We start from the raw sequence: 8,706 nt of genomic DNA, 5'->3' as shown, positions 1-8,706 counted from the left end.
TGGTACCTGCATTAGGAGTATGGTTGCTTTAGGCTCCAGTTTTAGGGAATGGAGGCAGGTGAGCACTTCCAGGAGACCGTTTTCAGCACCAAAGATCTGAATTTCTGCTTGAGGTACCTGCCTGTACTGTGGCCTCCAGGGATGCCTAAAGCTGCTGCACTTTTAAATTCAATGCTGAAGCTGAGAGCCTACATGTGATGGGATGATCTGGGAGTATTCAAGCAATCGTGTAACTGGGCAGTCTGTTCTCCTGCAACGTAGACACAGGCTTCCAGGTTTTGGAGTCATTCAAAAATACAATCTGTAGACATTTTCTGAGACGGCATTATTGTTTGAAAGCTTGAGCTAAATTGCATTGGCTGGCTTTGAGTTAGGGCAGCATGAAAAAAGAAACTTTCCCCATTATAAAAGTAATACTTACGTTTGTTCCCGAGAAGCCTGCAGGCAGAATGTTGAGGTCTGAGCAGAACTGCAGTTTGGCAAGGGAATAATACTCAATTCAGGAAAAAGGTGGGGCCTTATTCCAGAGAAGTTTGAGCTTGAGTTGTCCAACTGGCAGTTCTGCTCAGCTTAGCAGAGGACCCAACCCTACTTTGGTGCTAGGGAGCCTCTTTGGGCTGATAACCAGCCATAGCCTAATTTTAGTGTGTGTGTCTCTGTCTCCTTACACCACATCAAAATAATGCCCAAAACATAGGCTTTTATCTGAACTGGAGTTGAATTCTGTTGGAAAACGTGCTCCAGGCAGTGAGGACTGGGCTGAGTCTTAAAAGCAGCCCAAGGGCCAGTGTTTTGCACACAGGTGGGAGCCTCCCTGTGCCCGTGGCTCTCTTGCCTTGCTCACACTGTTTCTGTTCTCTCTCCAAAGCTGGGGAAAGCACCAATGCAAGTGGTCCAACAGACGTGTTTAGCTGAAGAAAGAGCGTGTCAATACGCAGTAAACAGTGTTGGCCCACACCCAGGGTTTCTTTGAGTGCTTTCTAATTGTAAGCACCTGCTGTAGCAACCTTAAGGCGGCATGACCATTTTCTTTGGGTTTCGTTGGATTTGTTCAATTGCTGCTCCAGACCACTGCTGAACGTCATCCTGAAATCATCTCTTTTTCTCAATTGAAAATGCTTTTAATAGGCAAGAGTCATTAAATAGGCATCAAGGAGTTCACAGCATGTAGTGGTACTTAGCACAGACCCATTAAATGCCAGCTAAACCAATTTTCTATCTTGGTGAAGAGCCTAGGCAATCAAAGCAAGCGATGGCTGAGGCAGCGGACAAAAAATAATTGAAGCAGTGGTTCTGACTTACACGTTTAGCTAATTATGAAAAGTAATGATTGCAGTGCATGTGGACAGCATGGCTTTTAATTATTATTTAATTAGCAGATGGATTAGTGAAGACCCTCAGATGTGCATGCATGACTCCTATTGACTTTGGGAACCATTTTAAACTCACCCTGAAGAGGAGCAGATGGAGTTTGCCCCTAATGTCGGATGTTCATCATGTCGATACAACCCTTGTGCTGTGAGGGACCAAACTGCACCAAGGCCCTGGAAACTGGACTGATGCCTTTCTGCCAGTCCCGCATGCCCAGGCAGCTGGACTGATGAAGTCCCGTTCATAAGTTCTGCCCCTGAAATTTCAGATGAGGACTCCTGAGCTGCAGGGCACGTGAGGGGAAGGGATCGTTTCTGAGCTGCAGACCCCAAGGGTGGGAGGAGGTAAGGGAAAGGGCTGTGCTGTGGTAGTCTGTTGTTGCAGAATGGCTGTGTGATCATGGCCATGACTCCCTTAAAGATCTTTGTGAAACAAAGTTAGCGTAAGTTAGCTGAAGCAGGCCTTGCAGCTATGCTGAGGCATGCTGATAAGGAAGCTGAGAAAAACACTGACCTTGTGCCTAATGTTGTAAATAACTTTGAGGAATTCGCGTAGACAAGAGAGGAAAAAAAAATATGTAGCTAGCTATCCGCAGAAACCCCAAGTAGGAGGACGTATGAAAATGTAACCCTTTAGAGCTTAGCCAATCAGCAGATGACTAGTAGGCATAATTAACTGGAACTGTATATAAGACATAATCGCGCCGTAATAAATCGAAGCTTGCTTTATCACTCATATTGAGTCGGCCGCGTGCTTCCCCTCGCTCGTCGCAGTTGCTGCTTTCAGTCCCTGCCAGGGGAGGGAGCCCAGGTTAAAATACATCAGTACATAGCCCAAGGACTCCAAGTCATCTCCGTGAGATTGCTCTACAACAGTATAAAAAAGTGGACTCATTAGGAGTACCGGAAAAACAAAAGACTGTGCAACAAGACCGTCATAAAAAACCTTTGAAAAACAAGGGATAGCTGAGTTACTATGCCCACGATAAACAGTACAAGAAAAAGCCTATCACCCTTGCAATTATTAAAAAAAAAGGTGCTAATTCCTGAGAATTACAGTCGGACCAATTCCCACCCAATCAAGAGATAAGAGGCCAAGCACACTGCGCTGTTAAGTGCCATAAATAAGGATCATACTCTATGCCTCATTAAAGCAACATCTACTTGTGCTAAAATTAAGTGCATCGACACTTTCAAAGTTTATTTATTGCTTTCTCCAGCTCGCTGATTCCAAGATGCGTGTTGATGGATGCATAACAGGCGGTTCCTGCTAAGTTTTTATTTTCACGATATGGGATATGTTGGTGAGTTTGAGAGTCTCGCTACTTCTTTGCTAACCCAGAGTCTATTATGTAGACAAGATTGCCTTTCTTCCCAAGGCCCATTAAGAAGTTGTCTGGCTTCACATCTCAGTGGATGAAGTTCTCAGAGTGAACGTATTCAATTCAACTAATCTAGATAAAGAGGAAAAAAAAACCCCAACAAACCATAAATCACTCGAGAGAGACTAGGCATACACTTTTTTCCGTATAAAAACACTAGCAACATTGTCTTAACGATAAAAGAGGTAATGAAACTTTTTATTGTAAAATGTAAGGGCATTAAAGAGAACATAATTCGACAGACAACACATAAACCTCTCCAGCTCTTTCCCCGTGTCTATTTTACATTTGTTTCCAAAAACTTTCTCGGGCGAATTTCTTTTGTCTTTGAGCAGTGCAACAGACGGTTTGCAAACAGCGCAAGTCTGCTTTTTAGAAATCAATTAAAACTTTGTAATCACTTTAGATGGGGCACTTTGTATTTAAGAGAAACAAAACCAATGTTGAGTCTTTTCTTTCATGATAACAGGCCTATTCACCTCTAAATTACAGAAACAACGTATTTGGTTCTGACCTCTCAAGGAAACTGAATATCCCAACATACTGCACCGTCAAGATCAACAAAGCAGGTTCCTACCATTTGGTCAGCGAGTAATAGGACTGTCTCGAGACTAAATTTCCTTGAACAAAAACTGAAGAGATCTTCAAGACTCGGTCCAAACGGCTCCATCACCATTCCATTGTAGTCCCCTTCAGCTCGACACCACTTAATTGTGGGAACGCACACTAGAGAAAAAGAAACAGTTTATCCAGTATAACAATTTGATTTATATACAAATCTTCAAGGCTCCTAAGATGAATTCTAAGAGGGTCACGACTGTGACTGTTTGTACTCACAGTGAAGCTCAATATTTGATGCAACCGTCAGCCAAGAAAAAGGTGAAAAACTCACCATCGCTGAACATTTCATCATCTGTAAGCTGCCCACCCTTAGCATAAAGGACTCCAAATTTAAAATTCACAGGTCCCTGAGAAATAAAACCAAATAGTACAGGATAAACAGACAATCAAACAAAAGACCTAAAACAATGTTTCCTCTAAGGACTTTTTTATACATCTTTTGTATACGCCCTACACACGGGAATATACACTTCATACCAGCTCTATTGCATGCTCAAGTAGCAGATACCTAATAATTTACTTTTGATCACAGATTATGAATTTTATGATAGCACTAAGTTGCTCATCTATTAATAGGATATATTATGCCGGTGCTTTAAATGATTTTCGATCTCATATTTGCACAGAAATACCACATTTTTTTACTGCAATAAGCAATCGATACCGAAGTTGTTATAAGTCACTAAGTAAGTGCTAGGAGTGAAAAGTTTACATTTACCTCATTTACCTCTTGCTCTTCAAGAGCAAATAAATCCTGTAAACAAATCAGTATCTTTAGCACACTGGTACTGAAGACAGCACAAAACCCCCTGGAACATACTCGTATATTTGTTTAATTTCAAAGTAGCCAGTTCAACCGATAAAGACAGCTTATTTTGTAACTGTAACCCTACTCCTCATTACTATCCTGCTACCGAAAGGAACAAACCACTAGCATTTACACCTAACGACTTATTTTTCCAGAAAAGAATAAAAAGCCACAACCAAACAAAAAAAAAAGAAGTCGCCTCCTACCTTCTGTATCTCAGGATGAAAAATTTCCCTCGGGCTCTTCCCAAATTTGTCAAGACTCACAGCACTGAAATGCAAACGAAATACTGCTTTATAGGAGAGCAAGTATACATTTCAACATTAAACTGCTAACTGGCTGTAGTTAGAACCGATTTCAAAAAGAATTGTTCAAAGAGCCTTGCTGACGTGGAATTTTTTGTGGAAGAGCCATTTATTTCCCACAATACCAACCTCTAAGACTTCCTAAACTTCTTTTGGATTTTAAAAACAGAAATAAACCTGATCTCCGTGCAGGGTCCTAGTTAAGCGTACTGCATTTACTTGTAAAGCACAGAATTTTATTCCATCATCCTTCACTTTGGCTTTATACATAATCCTTGTGAGCATTTTAGGAAGACTCAATAACCTATTCTATTTCATAAGCTTCTCTTCTATCTCTTTTAAAATAATTCCGGCATGTCAAATGAAAAACGAGTCGTTCAGCATCAAGTTCACACCCCAAAGATCCACAAGCAAGATCAACTGCCTCAGTCAACAGAAATACCTAATTTATAGCATTTCTTCCTAACTCATGTGTCTACATGACTATTATTTTTGCCCATTTTTTCCCTAGCATGAGTTTCTGGAGCTGCGCAGCATGCCACGGAGTGCCAAACGCGGTCTGTCTGAGGCACACTGAGCTGACACGGAGGTCACATCTGATGCACCTTTCCATCATTGCTTATGCTAGGTCACCATGCGGACAGGAGTTCCCATAGTTCCCTTTGAAATTAAAATGCTAGACTTAATTTACAAAAAAGCAGGTTTATCGTGTAACTGAAGTTCTTTGAGATAGTCGGTACCTAGACTCACGCTGGCTGTGAAAATACTTTTTCTTTAACCGACACCACGGAACAAAATGCTAAACCTCCAGGTTTTACAACAAACAAAAATCCCCAAACAGTGCCTCTGAACCGTTTCCCTTTCCATGCAACGGGTGGAAACTTCCTCAGTAAATGACAAGTGTCCATGACCACCCAAGTGATCTGTGCTTACTGAGCAGGAAAGCAAACAATAGCTTTTCAGCTCGCACATGTATCCAAATATATACCCAAAGAAACTCCGTCAGCGTCACTTGCAGAGAGCTCTGCCATCTTACAGCCTTACCTGTAGTGAGTGCCCCTCTAGGGAACTGCAGAGCTGTGGACTCTCAGATGTACTGGAGCACATCTCTTGCCTGCCTGAAACGTTCAGGAGGCTCTCGGATATCCAGGCAGCAGCAGAAAGCGTTCTGATTTTACGGCAAGGCTGACCACACTTGCGAGTTTTCTTTTGCGTGCTCGCACCAGGAAGCCAAACCAGAACAGCTGCACACACAGCAGAGCAGTTGCTCAGCACACCTACACCAACAGAGCTCTCCTAAAGCACACCTGGAGCCATTCATACCCCAAGTCAACATCTACAGCGGAACCTGGCCACAAGCTTTGACACGATGTCATTTTGGGGTCAAACTGACGCACACCAAAAAATTAGTAAAACGCACCTCCTTCTCTGCCACGTCAGGTATCGTGCTCCTTCAGTTGAGCTGTAGCTGTTACATTATTTCCCAAATGCAAAGCCAAACAGAGAAAATAGAACCACAGCCTGCTCCTTAAAAAGCAACTCTGCACAGGCAACCGTTCATTGTGTGTGACCCAGGGAAGACGTGACCGCGGCCCTTCAAACTTTCGGGATGCCCAGGCGGGACCAAACGGTGCTTGCGAACACAGAACATGCCTGCTCGTTAAGACAGGCTGGTCAAGTTTACCACCAAAACTCTACATCACCATTTGCCAACCCTGTCCAGCTTTGGGTAGCCAGAGCTGCACTCAGATCACTTGAAAGCGTCTCCCAGTAGCGGCCAGCACTAAGCTCAGAACTGTACCTCCCTGGCGCCTACATGGGGGAAAACTCAGTCTGTGCCCCCTTCTCCTTAAGGTGCCTTAGAGCCTGTGACTGGAATTTCATCCACTGCTTGGAAAAGCTCCAAGGTTGCAGCTTAAGGGAACCAGAGTTCCCTGGGTCTCAGAGTCATTCCAGAGCTAAAGTGGTGACAGACATCAGCTCTAGGTCAGATGATACATGCCAGCACTCACCACTGACCCAGGGCGGCAACCTGCTCCCATCCGCTACCTCCTGACCTAGGAAGCCCCTTAGGGAATTACAGCAGCAGTTCGCCAATGGAAAAGCCCCAAGGGCACGACGCGGTGACTCAAAGATCTGAAGTGGACCCCTTGCGCCCACAGAAACTGGTGCTAAAAACACAACAGGTGAGCGAGAGAACATTAACTGCCATGGCTGATACTAGAGCAAACCTCACTGGGCACTTAAGGAGAACAGCAAAACCAGAATAGCAGCAAAAGCCTGCATGCCCGGGACTGTAATAAAAGAAGACACCCTGCCTGGAGATTGTTACGAGCACAAGTAATACACGTCCTCTTCAGTTGCGATCCGAGTTAAGACAGACAACAAATATCGCAACACACCCGTATCGATTAGCTGCAACGGCTCGCCTCTCACCATGTCTGTTAAGGGTCGCAGGTTCTCCCGCTTGTCCCAGCTACGCTGGGCGCCAGTTGCGGTAGCTGGAGCCCAACTCAGGCAGCCTCACACAGGGCAGCCGCTGCTGCAGCACAAGCAAGCTATCAGGCTGCAACAAGGCTTTTACCCTCAGTCAGATTCTGCTGTCTGTGCTGTTTCTCCTTCCTCCAGAGGTCAGGTCAGGTCAGGTCAGGTCAGGTCAGGTCAGGTCAGGTCAGGTCAGGTCAGGTCAGGTCAGACCACTCCCCCTCCATCCAACCCCCTCTCCCACACTCCTCAGGGCTATTTAACTACTTGACGGGAACGAGCTACAGCTGCTCATCATCCACGTCCCTCAACCCACTGCCTTGGAGGCAAGGTCACAGCTGCATGTTATCAATGCTCATCAACTTTCTGCCTTCACTCCTCTGCACTCTTCTCCAAGAAATTCCAGGGAAGACAGTGACAGAAACCTGTGTTGGAACTAAGTGCCTGGTCAATGCCTCCAAGTAACAGCATCCGTGACATCCAGACAGACTGTGAAGGGACAGATGGATCCAAGAATTAAATTAGGGAATGAGGGAAGTAAAAGGCACAGAGAAACAGAGACCTCTGAGTTCTGGAGAGTGTATTGTGATGTACCCAATTTCTGGTTTTGTGGCTCAGAAAGAACGGAGCCCAGGTTTTGTCGCAGCAGTTATATGGCTGCAAAGGGAAGGCGAGAGCCAGCAACAGAACTCCTTCCTGGCACCTTCTGTGTGGGAGCAGCGGCCAGGCGTTTTCAGTTTCGGAGCAGGGCTCCGTGAGAGTGACAAAGTGAGGGGACTGTTTTGTGGCCGAGAAGGAAAACCATGACACCACCATACAGGAAGCAATTCCATTTTAATAGTCTCCAGAGTGCCACGGTTCGAAAGGAAGAACAATAGGGTAAGAGCACGAATATGCAGCCAATACCGACAGAAGCAGCGTTGGGAAGCTTCTCAGTGTTGCTTTTTGGTATTTCACGGGGAAAAAACATTGAGCCTAATATTTCTCATCTGTAGAGTTCTTGGGGGCTTTGGGGAGAAGGAAACTGACACTAGGTTGTCTGAGAATCACAGTTTACAGTTACTCATTGTCTTCTGGTCTCACAGGATGAGGCAGAGGTATAATTGATTTCTTCTCTGTATCTCTGCAAAGAGCTTTCCTCGTATCTATGGCAAAAGAAAACAATGCTATTATAAAAGACAGTCATTGCACAAAGCCACATTAAGTGACTTCTCTATTACATTAAGATCATTTTTCAAGAAGATTTCCTAGAATCCTAGAATATCTTGAGTTGCAAGTGACCCATAAGGATCATCAAGTCCAACTCCATGCTCCTTGCGGGACTACCTGAAACTAAACCGTATGACTGAAAGCACCATCCAGATGCTCCCTAAGCTCCTGACAGGTTTGGTGCCCTGACTGAACGCCCTTTCAGTGGATAAGATTTTCCTAACGTCCACCCTGAACTTCCCCTGACGCAGCTTCATTCCGCTTCCTGCAATCAAGTCTCATAACTGATGTCCTCTTCAGCAGGAAAAGCTATCTAAAGCAGTATACAGGATCCCATTCATCAACGACTATCTGAACTTGTACAGGCCCAGGAACCCCCAACACAAGAACCTTTCCGTTCAACTTAAGGCACAACAACCACTTACCCTAAGCATCTTCATCTGGCTCTCCACTGCTAGCAGAGTAGCGCTCCGATACTGTCCGGTACACACGGGAGCCGAGCTGCTTAGACATATTTACTGCAACCC

The 8,706-nt window shown here is 44.8% G+C and overlaps 1 long non-coding RNA gene and 1 other non-coding gene across 3 annotated transcripts; both read right to left on the bottom strand.

Annotated features, from left to right (window-relative positions):
* Positions 1-2,590: 2,590 nt before the first annotated feature.
* Positions 2,591-4,601, bottom strand: LOC129783419 (uncharacterized). 2 transcript variants are annotated; one of them, XR_008745285.1, is made up of 4 exons: positions 4,388-4,601; positions 3,645-3,720; positions 3,330-3,478; positions 2,591-2,824 (listed from the first exon to the last, which is right to left on the bottom strand). It is a non-coding gene; the product is annotated as an uncharacterized LOC129783419 (long non-coding RNA). The 2 variants fall into 2 exon arrangements; XR_008745286.1 differs by having other exon boundaries at positions 3,330-3,458.
* A 1,820-nt stretch (positions 4,602-6,421) lies between these two features.
* LOC129783436 (small nucleolar RNA SNORD45) lies at positions 6,422-6,506 on the bottom strand. Its single transcript, XR_008745305.1, has one exon. It is a non-coding gene; the product is annotated as a small nucleolar RNA SNORD45 (small nucleolar RNA).
* Between the last annotated feature and the right edge of the window lie 2,200 nt (positions 6,507-8,706).

Source organism: Falco peregrinus, unplaced genomic scaffold (genome assembly GCF_023634155.1).
Source record: "Falco peregrinus isolate bFalPer1 unplaced genomic scaffold, bFalPer1.pri scaffold_40, whole genome shotgun sequence".
Lineage (NCBI taxonomy): Eukaryota > Metazoa > Chordata > Aves > Falconiformes > Falconidae > Falco > Falco peregrinus.
This window is presented reverse-complemented; position numbering and strand designations above follow the sequence as displayed.